This window comes from Manis javanica, chromosome 4 (genome assembly GCF_040802235.1).
Source record: "Manis javanica isolate MJ-LG chromosome 4, MJ_LKY, whole genome shotgun sequence".
Taxonomy (NCBI): domain Eukaryota; kingdom Metazoa; phylum Chordata; class Mammalia; order Pholidota; family Manidae; genus Manis; species Manis javanica.
Window position 1 is genome coordinate 128,229,476 of NC_133159.1, and position 17,865 is coordinate 128,247,340.

At 38.6% G+C, this 17,865-nt stretch overlaps 1 protein-coding gene across 4 annotated transcripts in view; it reads left to right on the top strand.

The window, feature by feature from the left end:
* The window catches only part of MFSD6L (major facilitator superfamily domain containing 6 like), a 32,286-nt gene extending 16,443 nt beyond the window's left edge, over positions 1 to 15,843 (top strand). For 2 of the 4 annotated variants that reach the window (XM_073234836.1, XM_017645822.3), the window contains one exon: positions 13,638 to 15,843. The gene's annotated coding sequence lies outside the window, so the exon portion shown is untranslated. Of the gene's footprint in view, positions 1 to 1,275; positions 9,424 to 13,637 lie in introns of those variants that run through there. The other 2 variants (XM_073234835.1, XM_017645824.3) reach the window with 2 other exon arrangements.
* The last annotated feature ends 2,022 nt before the right edge of the window (positions 15,844 to 17,865 follow it).

The following is a 17,865-nucleotide window of genomic DNA, read 5'->3' on the forward strand; positions in this document are numbered from 1 at the left end:
GGCAGCGCAGAAGACAGTCCCAATATCCTGAGCCTTTTCCATAGCTATGATATATTCAGAAACTTTATTCTCTTTTCAAGCCTGGTTGGAAATGGTCTGGAGATATGAGCCTGGACTGGACTGAAGTTCTTTTCAGTCCTGGGAATCTGTGGATAGGAAAATGATTTAGTGAAGTGTGTTCTACTACAGAAGTCAAGATGTGACCCCTTGAGTAAATCACTTACTTACCCCAACAGGTTTTGGTTTCCAAGTCTGAAAAGCGAGGGCTTGGCCTCCATGATCTTCCAAATTTGTGCTATTTGACTGTGACATGATTCCCTCCTCTGAGCCCTAGTCACTCTACCTTGGCCCGTCTCTACTGGCAGAATAGTTATGGCATTCTAGGCCCCAAGGGATGCTGGGCATTGAATGAATGTTCATTTCCTTCCTTGAATCTGGCACTAAGCCCCTGGTCTGTGTGCAGTATGGCCACATTGACCCCCAAGCCCCAGCCTGAGGTTAACCCCCCCCATCCTCAAAGCCAGGGCCCTGGGGCTGGAGGGATGAACCCGACGGCACTCTGTGGGGAGTTGGCATTACGTGCCTAAGGGCGGACACTCCAGCATGGACTCCCTGTGGAAGGGGGAGGCCTGGGAAGGCACCTTCAGTGCAGAAACTCCTTCCTAGTAGCATCCAACTTTCCATTCTTTCCCAGAAGTTCATGTCAGCACCGGCGGCAGCCTTGGCCTCCTGCATCACCTCTGCCCTTTGCAGGGGGTGGGGCACCCTCTCCAGCCTGAGAAGTCATTTTCTACCTCTGCATGGGGTTGCAGAGGGCTTCTGAGAGCAAAACAGGACCTGGAGGGACTGAGGGATTCCACCAGCAGTTCAGAAGCATGCCACCAGAAAACTGGTCTACATGGCTAGGCAAACGTGGTCCCGTGCCCTTCCTAAAGCTCCTGTTCAGGGTGAGGCTGGCTCCCTGAAGACCCTTTAGGCTCGGAACTTGGAACTACAAAACAAAAACAAAAACCCAGATGATCAGGTGCCATTGCTGAGCTGGTTTTGAGTAAGAGATAGGATGCCTCCAAGAGAGGGCCTGGGAAAAGAGCTGGCTGCAAAGGTTTGCCTAAGAAACCTGGCCACCAGCCCTGCCAGCCCCAGAGCAGCCCAGGTATTTCTTCCTGAGGAGACAGGCTACTCTAATGCTGCTTGAGTCTTGGTCAGGTGGATGGGAGTTGGTTTAAGTGTGAGAGAAACAGGAGAAATGACTGCATGTTCCACTGGATTTCCTAGGACTGATGGGGGCCGCATGGAGTCGGAGCCGCAGTAATACCACCAGTTTCACATCCTCACCGCCTGCTCCTCAGCCGCCACCCCTTCCAACCCTGGCTGCCTGAATCTCACCAATTCATATCTGGTGTCTGCAGAAAGGGCCTCGCAAGCATTTACAAATCAGTCTGATGTCACCAGGCATTTACTGGGCCCTGTTACCAATGGAAAAGGATGAGAGGATTCGTCACAGGAGACCATCAAGAAAATCCTGAGATCTTCTAATAGCACCCTGATTCATTGTCTTCCTTTCTGTCTGGAAGCAGATGACATCAGTAAACAGTGCCTCTTTCTGTTGTTCTTGCTAAGATATGTCAAAATCTGTGTACCTTTTTCCCAGAAAGAGATTGGACTTCTGGGAAAGAGGGACTCTAACACGTGCTTCTGTTGAAAGCCTCTTTTATTAGGGATTGTGCCAACTGCCTTTCTAGGTTTCTGTTGTTGAATAGGGAGAAGTTGGCCCCAGAGGAGGTGAATTAGGTGAGAGAGCCATGACTGGATGTCAGCACTGAACCCGCCGGGAATGAGGCCGGAGAGCCTGAAATGCATGGCAGCAGGGTCCCATCATTTCCAAGGACAGTCGTGAGAGGATCGGAATACCTTCCGCCTCCACAGCAGCTGCCGCCTTGCCTGAGAGCCCAGCTGGAGCAGCGAACAAACCTGTCTGCTTCTGTCCGTGGGACTAGTGAACCAGACCAACTCAGGGGCTCAGGATGCTTAGACAGTTGAAGAAATCCTTCCTGCCATAGACAGCCAGAGGTGGTGTGGGTAATATATGACTTTTCCTTAGCGTCGTCTTAGATAAGCACTAAGGAGGCATTTAGAAAACAAAGGAATCTTTAAAAAATGAACTCTTCTTTGTTAATTGGTGCCCAGAAATCTTTGTCTCATTGCCACCAAAGGAATCTAAGTAAGGGTGACCTGAGAGAGAACAGCCACCGGGTGCCATTAATACAATCAAACTGGGGCCTCCCAACACCGCTGTGATCACCACCCGCAGACACAAGTGATGGGATTCGCAGGTGGAGGACAAAGACCACAGAGAGGCAGGTCTGACATCAAAGGCAACCTACGGAACGGGAGAGAATATTTGTAAATCATACATCTGACAAGGGATTAATATCCAGAATATATAAAGAACTCCTATAAGTTAACGACAAAAACAACAACCCAACTTAAAATACAGGCAAAGGACTTGAATAAAGATTTTTCCAAAGAAGACATATAGATAACCAACAAATGTGAAAAGATGCCCCACACCAATTATCATTAGGCAAATGCAAACCAAAACTATAATGAGTTACCATCTCACACCCATTAGGATGGCTGCTATTGACAAAAAAAAAAAAACTCCAAGGAACAAAAAATAACAAGTGTTGACAAAGATGTGAAGAAACTAGGAACCTTTGTGCACTGTTGGTGAAGTGAAAAACGGTGCAGCCTCCATGAAAAACAGTATGGCAGTTCCTCAAAGAAATTAAAACAGAATTATCATATTACCCAGCAACTCCACTTCTGGGTATACACCCAAAAGAATTGAAAGCAGATATTTGTACACCCACATTCACAGCAGCGTCATTCACAACAGGCAAAAGGTGGAAGCAATCCAAGTACTGATCAACAGGTGAATGGATAAACACAATGTGTATATATATAAACAGAGTATTATTTGATCTTAAAAAGGAGGACACATGCTCCAACATGGATGAACTTTGAGGACATTATGCAAACTGAAATAAGGCAGTCACAAAAACACAAATGCTGTATGATTCCACTTACATGAAGCACCTAGAATAGTCAAATTCATAGAGACAGAAATAGAATGATGGTGATGAAGGGCTGAGGAAGGGGGAAGAGGAAAGTCGTTGTTCAATAGGTGTAGAGTTTTAATTTTACCAGATGAAAGGAGTTCTGAAGACAGGTCACACAGCACAGCAATGTGAATGTATTTAGCGCCACTGAGCTGTACACTGAAAAATGGTTAAGATGGCAAATTTTATGTTATGTGTATTTCAACACTATCTAAAATTTGTTTAAAAAAAAGAGGCACATCTAATGGGCAGAAGGATCTGTCTCTGTGTGAATTTGGCTCTTGATGCTGAGAGTTCTGGGACCAAGAGTAGGATTCTCAACACTGATTCTTTGGGTCTAAGATGGGTTAAGATTCTTCTTCTGGAGGAGGGGAGCTCCCTCCTTCATTTAGCAAAACAGCTGTTCCTTCTCTCGCGAGCTACCAAAAGATTTAGCAAGACCCCAGCAATTGTAGGCCTAGAAGAGCCATTCTTCACCGTGAGAGGAGTTTAAACATTTTGGAAAATGACAGGATTCAGGGGATTCACAGTCTTGCTGGATCTAGCTCCAGGGTTGTGAGCAAAGATAATGACTTGCATTTTCTAAATTATTTTCCTTCCAAGGTTTTCTAATTGTGATTTGTGGCCTCTGATTCAGACCACAATTTTAACCAAGGTTACATTTTTAATCAAAGCATTTTGAAGCTTACAGCTCATATTCCCACAATATCCTTTGTTTGGTTTTCTATTTGTCTTTCTTTCTTTTCCTTGTTTTACAAGTGTCCTGTGTTTTTTAGATATTAGTACTTTATTGGTTTTCATGCTGGAAATATCTTTGTCCAATCTGTCACCCATCTGTTAACTTTGTCTCTGGTATGCTTTTCTGAACAGGGATCCTTGATTTTGATAAAATCAGACTTTAAATATTTTTCCCCTTACATTTTTTTTTTCTTTTTGAGCATCTTATTTAAGAATCTCTCTTACTACCTCCCACTTCCAGGTTAAAAAGATATGTCCTACATTTTCCAGTATTAACTTTATAATTTTAGTCTCCTACATTTAGATCTTTAATTCATTTAAGGTTTCCTTCACATATGTTTAAGATAGGGATTCACCTTTATATTTCTCCATCTAGCCAAGTTTTAAAATACCATAGGCTAAATAATCCGCCCTTCCTCCACTACCTCTGGATGTATGGTATTACCTCTGAATACCTAGATCTGCTTCAAAGTTATTTATTTAGGTTCATCAATCTATTTGTTTATGCACTAATATCACACTCTTTTTAGCAGTTGGCTTAGTAATATGTCTCAGGGTTTGATAAGGTGAATCCTTTCTCTTTGTTTTTCTTCTTTAAGCTTTATTTTCCCTTAGAAATTTTAGAGTGAGTCTGTCACCATCCCTCAAAATGGTCCAGAACTTTATTGGAATTTCATTGAATTTGTACAATAATTTGGAGGAATTTGGCATCTTTACAATGTCAAGTCATCTTATTCATGAAGGTAGTGTATCTCTCCATTTATTCAGGTCTTCTTCATGTCATTTCATAGAGTTTTAAATTTTACTCCAAAAGATCTGATGTAGTTTTCATTATGTAAGGTCCAAAATACTTGATAGTTTTTCATGCTGTTTTGAAGGTTATTTTACTTTCTCTTATTTTTTTCTAATTGGTTATCAACTATTGCTAATCAAAATAAAACCTTTTGAGTTTCGTATGCTGGACACAATCTCCAGTTATCTTGCTGGAGTTTTAGTTCTATGCCTCTTGATTCAAGTGGGTTTACTATGTAAATGAGCATATCATCTCCCAATAATAACAATTTTGTCTTTATCCTGTTGGCCCTTGAACTTTTTGTTATTGGTTGTGGTGGTGGTGGTGATGTCCACAGTCGTGGTGTGTTAGCAAGGACTTCTAATACCATACTGAATAGTAGTGGTAAAGTAACCATTTTTATTTTGTCCCAGACCTTAAAAAGAATGCATCTAAAGTTTTATGATATTTGCTAAAGCTTTTATTGAGTTAAAGAAGTTCCCTTTTGTTCCTAGTTTTCATAATATTTTCATGATAAACTTTGTCAAGAATTTCCTGCATCTTTTGAGAAGATCATTTAATTTTTCCTCTCTTTGTGTGGTGAATTTTTCATCAATGTATTTTTTATTTTTAAATAACCATAAATTCTTATATAACCCCTGTTCAATCCTGATTATGTTTTTTAAAATACACTGTTGGATTTGGCTAGCCAATATTTTATTTAAGATTTTTGCATTAATGTTCACTTTGTATTATTTTCTTTCACTTTTCCTTTGTCAGTATGATTATACTAACCTCATAAAATAAGTAAAGCAGCTTTTATTCTTTCTTTTTTATAGAAGAATTTGTATAAAATAAGGCTTATCTGTTCAACAAATATTTAAAACTGAAGATCAACAAAACAAGCTCTCTTGTACACAAAAACAACTTTATATATACAAGTGTTTATACACTTTGCTCTTTATCATATGAAATTTTACATTTTTTAGGAGATTTATCCTTTTTACCCAAGTTTTAAAAAACATTGGTGTATAGTTGCTTAGGCAGAAACTGCTGCTTGTTTACCCTATATCCATTCTTTTCTCCTCCTTATCCAAATTGTGTTCCTGGTAGCAACCGTGTTCAAGTAAAATGCTTACTTTCCCAGATTTCCTTGTAGGTGGTACCTTTCCCTTGAGAAGAAACAGCCATCTTGCAACCAGAAGTTGACTAGCATAAGCAAAAAAAAAAAAAAAGCCATGCTCAGCTGAACACAGTCTTTTTTACTTAGTTACTTTTATCAGAGGTTTGTGTTTAGTCTCTTCAAAGGACTTGTTTTGGGTTTTATTAATTTTATCCATTGTTCTTGCTCTTTCTTTTCATTTCTGCCATTATCTTTGTTATTTCCTTCTCATTTCTGTGAGTTCACTTTGTAGACTTTTTCTCCTTCTTGGGTTACCTACTTACCTGTTTTGTTTTCAGGATTTCTCATTTTCCAATAAATGTAGCTAAAAATTTTAATTGTCCTTATACTCCAAAAGATTTGCTTTCATACAAATTTTGACATTGTAATTCACCATAAACTGTGGCACTGTAGTTTAATTCTAAGTGTTTCATAATTTCCCTTATCATTTCCTCTTTAGCTAACGGCTATTTAAATTTTTTCCTAGGTATATGGAATTTTAAAGTCTTTTTTAAAATTAAATCCTAACTTCATTTCCTTATGTTGGAAAATGAAACCAATATTATCCTTTGTAATTTGTGGAGATTTCCTTTACTTGTTAGGTACAGAGGTGTGTGTGTGTGTGTGTACACATATTTTAGTTCAAATTATTGATTCTATTAGTCAAATATTCTATTCTGTTAATTTTTGGTCTGTTTGATGTATCATATCCTGAAAGAGTCATGTTAAAATCTCCAAATATAATTGTTGATATATCCATTTCCCCATTCTAGCTATATGTTGCTCTTTATATTTTGAGGCTATATTGCTGTGTACATATATGTCTATGATTGTTATTTCTTCTTGATTTATTATTCCTTATTAGCATATGACATCTCTATTTGTCCTCTATGTCATTTTTCACCATAAATTCTTTTTTTCTTCTTCTAATGTTAAAGTTGCTACCCTGGAGTTCTTTCTTTTTTTATATGTGCCAGGACTTTTCAACCTTTATTTTCTAGTTTTGCTTAAATGATCTCTTGCTAACAATATAGTATTGTATCTTATTTTTATATCCAATCAGAGAGTCTCTCTATTTTGATTTGTAAGTTCAATTCATCCTCATTTATTTTTTATTAATGCTATTTTAGGATTCATTTTTGCTATCTTATTTTGTATTTTCATATTTACAGAATTTTCTCCTTTCTATCCTTAGAATAGTTCAAAATTCCCTTCTTCATTTGAAAAGTTTGGATTGACAAGATCAAATTATTCTGTAGAAAATAATACATTCCATTTATACCCTTCTTGTTGTTAACCCTAACTTATGACTCTTACTTGTTTATACTTTCCCCTGTCAATTTCTTCAGCTCAACAGAGCTATATGTTTCCTTAAACAGAACAGATATATTAGCATACTTCTATCAACTTCCAGTCTTTCCTCCTCATTTCCCTCCCAAGCCATGCTTTACTTCTGAATTATCTGTAATGTAAATCGTTTTTGTGGGGGGTGGGGGTGTATATATTGCTAATTTAGGTAACATACACTTTTCTAAGATATGTTCTCCCATCTAATTTCTATACCTCATTGCTTCATACTGGAAAAACAAATAAAATCAACCATTTCAGAACTCTGGAAATATACCAAAGCCACTGAATGAACTGAAAATCATCTATCCAAGATAAACTGCTGAACTTCAATAAGACAGTAGTGTCTGTCAAATATTAACTTGGGGCTATTCTTGTCCTCTCTCCCTTCCCAGCTTGGAGGCCCAATAGCCATGAAAAATCAGCAGTTTCAAAGCAAATGGAGAAGACTGACCTCTTTTGGAGCTCTGTTAAAAGCCCCATACCAACAACACAGTCAATATTTTGTCCATACTCGAAGCTACCTGGAAAATCTCCATTCCCAAGGTGTTTGTGGCTATTTAATTTGACTCACAGCTCAGCTCAGGGAGAATATAAAAACTCCCCATAGGGCATTATTAAAAAAAATAGCAATCTCCTGGAAATATCTCAGCTGTCTAAGGTTATGATTTTGGTTGGAGCAAACAAGAGCCTGGCCAACAACAACCAAAGTTGAAAAGTAAGCACTGGAGAACTAGAAACCACAGGAAACTTTGTAAAGCTCCAATATATTCCGGGGGATCTAGAAGGCTGACACATGGTACTGGGAAAGACCTTAGAAGAAGACCCTAGAAAGATCTTAGAAGTAGGCTCCAGTTACTCACCTCTGGCTGATCTTCAGGCTCTGCACACTCAGGAAGTGAAATCTAAGACTGCTTTGTAAACTACCTGAAGTATGAGTGAGTGCATTCAGACACAGATCCTTGTCAAAGGGTCGAGACATATGCAGAAGACATTTAGGGGAATCTTCAGACTGATCATTGGCTCACCAGGAAATTACAGTGAACTAGGAGTGAACTCCAGGAAATCAGACTTAAAACTAAGAACTAAAAAAAAGGGGGGTGGGGAAATGGCAGAGAATTCAAGGACTGCACACTGCAAGGAATATAGAATCTATAATTCAGGAAATCCACAAAACAATGAGAAGGTGAAAGGAAAACAGTAACAAAAATGAGACACAACAATATTGGGAAGAGGGAATCTGATTTTGAGTCATTATGATATATTATTTTAAATGTCTAATTTTCAACAAAAAATTTACAAACAGAAAAGCATGCCACATAACACATCACAATAAACAGCCAACAAAAAAAATATCCCTGTGGGAGCAGAGATGTTTAATTCAATAGATAGACTTTAAATTAGCTATTATACATATGTTTATAGAACTAAAGGAATCCATGTCTACAGAACTAAAGGAAAGCACTACAGTGATGTCTTACCAAATAGAGAATATCAACATCAACCACAAAAAGTAATAGAAATTTCAAAAAAGAGTCAAATGGAAGTTCTGGAGTTGAGAAGTACAATTACTGAAATGAAAAATTCACTAAAGGAGCTCAATAGCAAATCTGGGCTGTCAGAAAAAACAATCAACAAACTTGAAGATAGGTTAATAGAGATTATCTAGAAAAAGAATGGAAAGAGAATGAAGAAAAATGAACAGGGATTCAGACCTATAGGACACCATCAAGTGTATCAATATGCACCTAATAGGAGTCCCAGAAGAAGAAGAGAAAATTCAGGTAATAGAGAATATTTGAAAAAATACTGACTAAATACTCCCCAAATTTGATAAAAACAATCAATGTGTACATCCAAGAAGCTTAACAAACTCCAAGTAGAATAATTCAAAGAGAGCCACACCTAGATATATCATCACTCAACTGGTGAAAAACTAAGAGAAAAACTAAGAGAAAGCACCAAAGAGAAAACCATTTATCATGTACAAGGGATTCTCAATAAGATTAATGGCTGACTTCTCAGAAATCATGGAAGCAGAAGACAGTGGAATGACATCTTCAAAGTATTGAAAGAAGAAAACCATCAATCAAGAATTCTATACCCACCAAAACTCTCCTTCAAAGGTGAAGAAGAAATTAAGATTTTCTAAAAAATGGAGAAACTCACCACTAGCGGACCTGCCCAGAAATACTAAAGAGAATCTTTCAGGTTGAAATGAAAGGACATTAGACAGTAACTCAAATCCACATGAAGAAATAAAGAACACTAGTAAAGGTAAATATAAAAGACAGTATATAAATATATTTTTGTTATAACTCTTCTGATTTAAAAACAACTGCATAAAGCAATAATTATAATATGAGCTTATGAAAATGTAATTTGCATGATGATAATAGTAAAAAGCAGTTATGGAATGAAGATCTACTTGAGCAAAAATTTTATAGACTATTGAAATTAAGTTAGTATCAATCCAAACTAGATTGTTTTAAATAAGATGCTGGTTGTAATCCCTAGGGCAACCACTAATAATTAAAATAAAAGTAAACAAATGGTTTCAAAGAAGTTCATGATGTGGTAAAGTTTTTGAGATTTATGTGTCTGACAATATTTTTACTTCAGGTCACATTTAATAATAGTTAAAATGCATAAAAAATTATAGGATTTTAAAAGTTCTTGTTCTTAAGTCCTTTGAAAATACTACTCAATTCTTCCATTTGATGAAGTCTGATGTCAACATACTTACTGTTTCTTGTAGGTGATCCTCTTTTGCTCTGGAAGCTCTTGGAATTTTCTGTTTCAACAACAACAAAATAACAGAATACCTGGGACTGAACTTAACAAAAAAAATATTCAAGACCTTTTTAAAGAAAACTTTAAAATTCTATTAAAGGACAAAAAGAAAAGACTGGAACAAATGAAAAAGTATACCATGTTTTTCTAATAGGTAGACTCAATATCACAAAGACATCAATTCTCTCTGCATTAATTTATATATTTAAAGCAGTATCAATAAAAATCCTAATTAGGTTTTTGTTGTTATTTAGTTTATTATTTTGTTTGAAACTAGAAAAGATGATTCTAAAGGTTGTATTGAAAATAAACAAGATAGCTATGAAGATTGAAAAAGTAGCACAATCAGAAGAAACCAGCTCTAAAAGATGTAAAAACATGTTTAAAGTCTCAATATGTAAAGGCATGTGAATAGACAGACCAATTGAACAGAAATTTCCTATGAAGAAAAGATGGACTAGTTGATAAATTATTTGAGGACAGTTGGGCAGCCATCAGAAGTGGGAAAAAGCTGGATTTATACCTCAGACTATATGAGCTCCAAGAGGCTTAAAGTTAAAAATGTAAAAATTGAAACCATAAAAGCATTTGAAGAAAACTTAGAATTCCCTAATAGCCTTACAATAGGAAAAATGACTATGACTTAAAATCCAGAAGCCATAAAATAAAATATTAATTCATGTGACATGTAAAAAAATTTTAATTTACAAAAAAAAATATAAGTCAAAAGGCCAAAGAAAAACTAGGAAAAATATTTGCAAACTATGTTATGTATGAAAGGCTATTCCCCCTACAAATCTCCTACAAACCTATCGGGAAAAACAAACTAAATAGATTGATGGGCAAAAGTTATCACACATAGTTCATAGAAAATGAAATACAAATGGATTGACCCAGCAATCCCACTTCCTAGGAGTTATCCTACAGATATACCTGCCTATATGTGAAATGATATTTACAAAGTTATTTACTTCAAAAATGATAAATATCCCAAATGTCCATCAAGAGAAGCCAGGTAAATAAATTATGGCATATCCACACAATAGAACATTATGCAATTAAAAGAAATTCTTTACATATTGATGTGAGGATAAAGCCTAACATATATTAAGTCAAAAAATTAAAAGTAAGGGGCAGGACAGTGTCTATATGCCACCTTTTGGTTAGAAAGGAAGAAAAATAAGAATATATTCATCTGGAAAATACACAAAAAAATAAGTGAAGTGACTATCTTTAAGGAAGGAGTGGGGACTGGGTAGTTGAAAGAAGAGATGGAAGTCAAACTTCTCACTGTACACCTCTTTTTTTGGATGTTTTGAACAAGGATATGAATTCTCTGTTCAAAAATAAAAATTAAATTAAAAAATACTTTTCTGTTTGCCTTTGATATTCTTAAATTTTACTGTTCTATGTCTAGGTGTGGTTGGGTGTCATTTGTTTCTTAAATATGAGCTTTTTTCAATTTGAGGTCTCTTCTGGGAATTCTTGGTCATTTTTTTCTTCAAATATTTCATCCTTCTCCATTTTTTTTAGTTCTTGTGAAATTCCTCTTATGACTTAGATTTTCCATTTTTTATTACTTCAGTCCTCTGTGTCTGAGATTTTATTCTTTCTTTCTGCTGCCTCCTGGGAGAGTCCCTAAAAGTGGGCCCCCACTCATCGATTGTTCTTTATATCTAGCCTGCTATTCAACACACCCAATATTTCACCCAGCTTTCATATCCAGTATGTGCATTGAATTCATTCATCAGTTTTGCTTGCTTTTGGTCCTATGTTTCCAATATCTTCCATCATCTCTCTCAGGATATTTGTTATTTTTATTTTAAATTCTTATTCCTTTGAGAAGTATAGCACAGAGAAGCTTACTATGCTGATGGATAGTGACTATAATGGAGTATATGGTGGGGACTTGATAATAGGGGGAATGTAGTAACCACAATGTTGCTCATGTGAAATCTGAGCATAAGATTATATATCAATGATACCTTAATTAAAAAATTAAAAATAAATAAATAAATAAATTCTTATTCCTTCGATACATTGCTTCTGCTTCCTTTGGTACATGTTCTTCAGCCTGTTACCTTTCTTTTACAATGGCTGCCCTCCTCAGCCATTCCATTATTTATCCCTATGAGGTCATGTGTCCTTGGGCCCACCAACAGCCTTGGCTGGCAATTCAAAGAGCCTCTGGTGGTGCTCTCTGAGAACAACCATTCCCTTTTTGTTTCTCCCAATCAGACAATACTGTTTCTCAGTAAATCTTCCAGAACCCCCTCCCCAGATAACTGTTCTTTTCCATGAGTGGCCTCCCTCTGATGCAACTTCCTGTTTCATGGAAGAGGGTGTGCCCAGCCTGGGTGCCCCTGTATCTGCCTCTTTCTCACTCCACTGGTCTGGGATGGCATTAAGTGGGCTGTTTTCTTGCCACACAGCAGCAGTAGGGGGTGCAATGATCTTCCCAGAACAATGTGAAAGAAACAAAGACACACGTATGTATTTTCAAGGGCAATATTTTATCTTTAAAAATTCAAGCTTAATGTTTGAAAACTGAGAAGTGTGACTATTGAAATAGTTCTCTGAAACAAAGTGTCCTTGATGAAGGGGTCCCCAGCAAGGAGAATAAAGTAGATGGAATAACTTGGGCATGTGCAGCTTCTCTCTACTCTTGGCATCTGGCTCTCTTCTGCTCTAGACTGTTGGGGGTCACAGGCAGGCATCTAACCACTTTCCACCTCCCTAGGGTTTTCCTCTTATATTTGTGCTTGATTCAGGGACCATCGATCTCCCTTCCACCTCTGCAGTATTCCAAGAGATGAAGCGAAGAGCCTCTCCTGGCTTGTAGTCTTGGAGGAAAGCTGTTAGCCTCATCCAGAATCTTGGCTTTGCCATTGCTGAAGATTAAGCTAAATTCCCAAGTTTCCATTTTTTTCTTCTATATAATGAGAAGTTTGGAAGAGATAATCTCAAGTTGTTCTAGCTCTAAACTTCAGTGATTCCATGGGGTAAGTGAAGAGGTGGCAGATAAGAGACATTGCAATATTTTAAGACTACACAGTTTCCCAGGAGATAAAGAGACAACAGTGGAGGAACACCAAGCAGCGAGAGTTATTAGCAAGAACAGATGTCAAGTTTGGAAGGTGGCATGTCAATCAAGTTTCAAGGAACAAGGAGAAGGGGGAGGATGTTGGAAGAGGTTTGAAAGAGAGGGGGAAAACCACTGACTGAAAGGAGGTTTGGAGGAGAATCAGCAAGTGTTGAGAATGATAAATCCAATTAACCACCATGGGAGCAGACACAGTAATTTGAAGTTTATTATTAAGTATTTGATATAACAGAAGTAAGCAGAGTAATCTAATGAACACTTGTGTCCTAGTGCCCAATCTAAAATAATACTCATTACCAATTTATAGCAACCCTCTCCCATCAGCACCAAGAGATAGTCACCATTATCCCAAATTTGTTGTCTATTGTTTCCAGCAGTTTTTTTACACTTTTACTGCACATGTATGAATTTTCAAGGGCAATATTTTATCTTTAAAAATTCAGGTTTGGTGTCTGAAAACTGAGAAGTGTGAATGTTGAAATAGTTCTCTGATGTAAAGCAAAGTTTCCTTGCTTGGAGGGGTCCCCAGCAAGGAGAATCAAGTGGATGGAATAACTCTGGCATGTGAAGCTTCTTGCTACTCATTCAGGTCTCTTCTAGGTGACAAGGTCACTGGCAGCGGCTCCCACAGATGGACTCAGAGCCTTGGCCAGCTTCCTGAAGCAGGGAGAGGAGCACACTTACAGAACATCACAGTCAGAAGGAAAGGGATGCTTTCAGATGCTGCCTCACAGAGCTGTTCATCTGGACCAGTGGGAATTCTCTTCTCAGAAATGCCAGCATTGAGAAATTGGCAGCAGAACGCAGCAGGGAGTTATTCACCACTTCAAGGATAAGCCACAGAGCAGGCTGAGGTTTGGGGCCAGGCTCCAAGGTCAGAGTTGGCCTGTGACTAGCCAGTGAGATGAGCATAACCGGGGTTCCACCTCATCCTTTCCCTCTAAGAGGCCCTTGAAACTGCTCCTGAAGGGCCTGTCGCCTTCCGCCTCGGCAAACTGCCAAAGTAGGATAACAGAATCCTTCCATGAAAAGATGGCTGGGCTCAGTGAGGCAACTGCCTTGCACAATTCTATTAGTGAAAACCCACATGAGCCACCTTTAGAAACACCACTCTGCAGGGGAACATAACTGAGCCCTAGATCCAGGAAAGTAAGCAGATAAAAATGCGCTCCTGTCGACACTAAATATACTTTGGGAGAAAAAAAGTGAGAGGATTTTTATAATTTTGCTCTTGAAATTATTTCGTCTATGAGTAACTCATTTAATTCGCAATTTGCTTTGATTTTTCTCCAGAAATCTGTGCATAATTGGGAATTCTTGAGAAGTGAGAGAATCAGCTCCACAGATTACTTTCAAATGTGTGAAATGCTTTATGAATGCTGAAGTTAACAACTCATGAAGTTGGAATATTACGTTTATATGTATTTAATTAAACACTATTTTGTGGTTTCCTTATTGTATTTTGGAGCCAATAATCCTTTCCAGGTTTCATACATTGTTGTAGGCTCTGGAAAAGCTCACAGACCCTGGGTCCTACACAGGGCCTGGAGGAGGAGAATCCCAATTGGAGAGATTTTCGGGAGATGCCCATGTCTGTGGGCAGTGATGGCTTCTTTGTCCTAACTTCCCACCCCTCCCCACTCACAGTCACTTGTGGTGGACCAAGGGCAAGGCCCTGAAGACAGCACGCCCAAACGTAATCACTAGAGTTAGTTTATTCCCTGTTTCTTCCCTCAAACACCGTAAGAGTGGGAACCTTGTTTTATTCACTGCTGTATCCGCAGCCTTGAAGAGTGTGAAGCATATCACAGGTATTGAATGTAAGTATTTGTTGAATGCGTGGTCGCCTCTGGGAAATGGGATTTGGATGGTGGATAAATAGGACTGCAGCTGTATCTATATTGTTTGAATGATGTATAATGAGAATATGTGTTATCTGGACAGATTTTACATCTTTGCAACACTGAGTCATCAGTCAGAAATTTTAAGTCTTTACTCAATCATTCTTTTATATCCCTCAGTAAAAATCTCAAGTTCTCTTTTTAAAGATCTTGCACATCTTGTTAACTTTATTTCAAGAATTTTCTTTTGTTGCTGTCAATACAAATGGGTGTCTTTTTCTATCATTTTTTCAAGATTGAAAAAGTAACAAAGTCATTGTAAAAAAAAATTAAATAATACAGGAATATAGAATAAAAAGTGAAAGAACCACCCCCTCATGCCATTTCCATCCTCAGAGCTTTTCCTTCTAGAAAATATCCTTCTAGAGCTTTTGCTAAACTTAACCGTACACACACACACACACACACTGACTATGCATATAAATCAACCTTGCACTTATAAATTGCATAGTATTACATTATATTTGAATCATTTTTTATTAATTCTCTTGGATTTTCATAGTACATGGATTTTCACAGCATCTGCTATTTATGTAAAAAAAAAAAAGAGACAAAAGGAGGGGGAAAAAATCTTAATTTTATTATCTTTTGCAATAGCTAGAGCATCCAGAACAATGTTTTGTAGTGACAGAAGAATGCCTGTCATGTCCCTGACTTTAACAAGGACATCTTTGGTGAGAATTTCAGTGCTGTCTGTTGAGTTCAGAGGTTTTCATCATGTTAATAAAGCGCCTTTGTGTACTGATAGTTTGATGGGTTTTGTAAATCAGAATGGATGTTGGATTTTTCAACGTCATGTTGGCAACTATCACAATGATCCCAAGTCTTTTCTCTTGAGACATATTAGTAGAATTAATTTTTTAATAGATTTCATAATATTAAACCATTTTTGTATTCATGGTCTTGGGTGAATTATTCTTTTAACATTACACTAAATTAAATTTGATAATGTTTCCATTAAGATTTTCATACATGAGATTGTGACTGGCCTGGGTTTTTTTCTTTCTTTCTTTGTCTACAATTAGTTTCTTTTTAAAGCTCTGCTTTCAGCTCACTTCCAAACATCATTTTAATTCTCAAAAGGAGTACAGCGCAACTGGTTTGATGCTCATCAAATTATAAGTTTCCTCTTCTGCCACACAGCTGAACTGCACAGCTAGCCCCCTGTAATATCACTAGCCATGTTACTGTTCCCACCCGCGGTCAGTGAACAGGAGTGGCGATTGTTAATTTTTCCTTTGATTTCTCTCTTTCCTCCTGCACAGCAACCTTGGAGGTGTTAAAAACAAGACAATGGGCACATAATGGAATTACTTGTGCTAAGCTCCAGGTGACCAAACCGAGACTCATACTAATACTAACACACTTAATACCTCACTTAATTGCAGTTTCAACTTCTCCCAGGAACGGAATCATGGACAAGTCAATCTGGAACTACCTGGTCAGCACTAGTGAGGTGACCCACCTGACAGACCTCTGCCATCCCCCAAGGGGAAGGTGACCTTGCCTGAGGCAATCCACTCTTTGCTAGTAGCTTCTTTGTCAGGCCCCCTCTGCCTATTGAAGTCTTTCATTTTGTACAGCTCCTTTCTATCTACTGGATGGGATGCCAACCAATTCACAAATTGTTGCACAAAGCTAGTAAGACCTTTAAAATTTATTCAGTTGAATTTTGCCTTTTAATAGAGGTCATGGGACTACAAAAGAGAAAAAGGGCTTAGACCCTTCACTGCTTGGAAGAGATTCTCCAGAGAGAGCTGTCTCCCTAGGAAAATCTCTGTTGGACCTTGTTAAACCATGAAGACCTGAGGTTGTTAGATACAACAACCAACATCAATTTACTTGACCAAGAGAAGGAGTTTTCTATAACATCTATTTTGAAATATATTTAATATAATTTGTCTGAGTCATTCCACTTAAATGGAATATAAGACATGTATGGAATGGAATGGAATATAACAGACAAAAAGTGTTTTCCTCACATCCATTACCCTGCTGTGTACCCAGCACTGTGCTGGTCTGGATGGCAGTGTAGTATTTTTTGAGATATTAGCCTAGATCTTTTTTTTTCTCCTATCTGCCCCTTCCCTTTTTAAGCAGATAATTGTCTTAGAGGGAGGATGGGACAGGGAGAAAACAGAAAATGGTATGTCTATTGGTTTACAACAACCCCAATCCTAGATTTTGCTAGATGCCTCAGAGGCAAATATCAAGATGGAAAAGGGCTGGTGGGGTGGGGAGCTGGGGTCACCCAGGGAAGGAAGAGGAGGGGAGTCGGAGAGAGCACAGGCTTCTGTGACTCCCAAGCCCTGCATCTTGTCCCATGGCCCCTGGGAAGGCAGTGAGTCCCCACAGAGGCAGGTGGGTGACGGGGATGAAGACTTCCACGCCTCTCATGCAAGGTACAGAGGAAGCAACAGGAGGAGCTCCCAGATGTGAGAGATACATGGGCAGAAGGGGATGTCTTAGCAGCTACCTGGGTGCGCCGACCTGGCCCTGTACCGCCTGACCCCACAGATGGAACCAAGGATGTGCCTGTAACCACGGCAAAACAGGTGATTCGAAAAACGGAGTATGACACACACACACACACACACACACACACACACACACACACACACACACAAAGTGGAGGGGGGAAACCCCAGATCGACTGTGCCAGCCTCCAGGAGGGAAAATATGTACCCCCTTGAGGAGTTCCTGTCACCTGCTGGGTCTGTTCTTCGGGGCGCTCTGGGTGCAGAATCATCCATCTCTGGCTGAGGGGCTTAGGGTGGGGCGGGCGGGTGAGGGGATGGGGGACTGTCCTGCTAACACCGCCCCTACCCCGGCCACCCCCGTTCCCCGGTCTGGCGGGAAGCGGCGGCTCAGGAGTGGAGGCCGGGGGGGCGCGAATGCTGGAGGCGGGGGTGGGCGGCCGCCTCCCG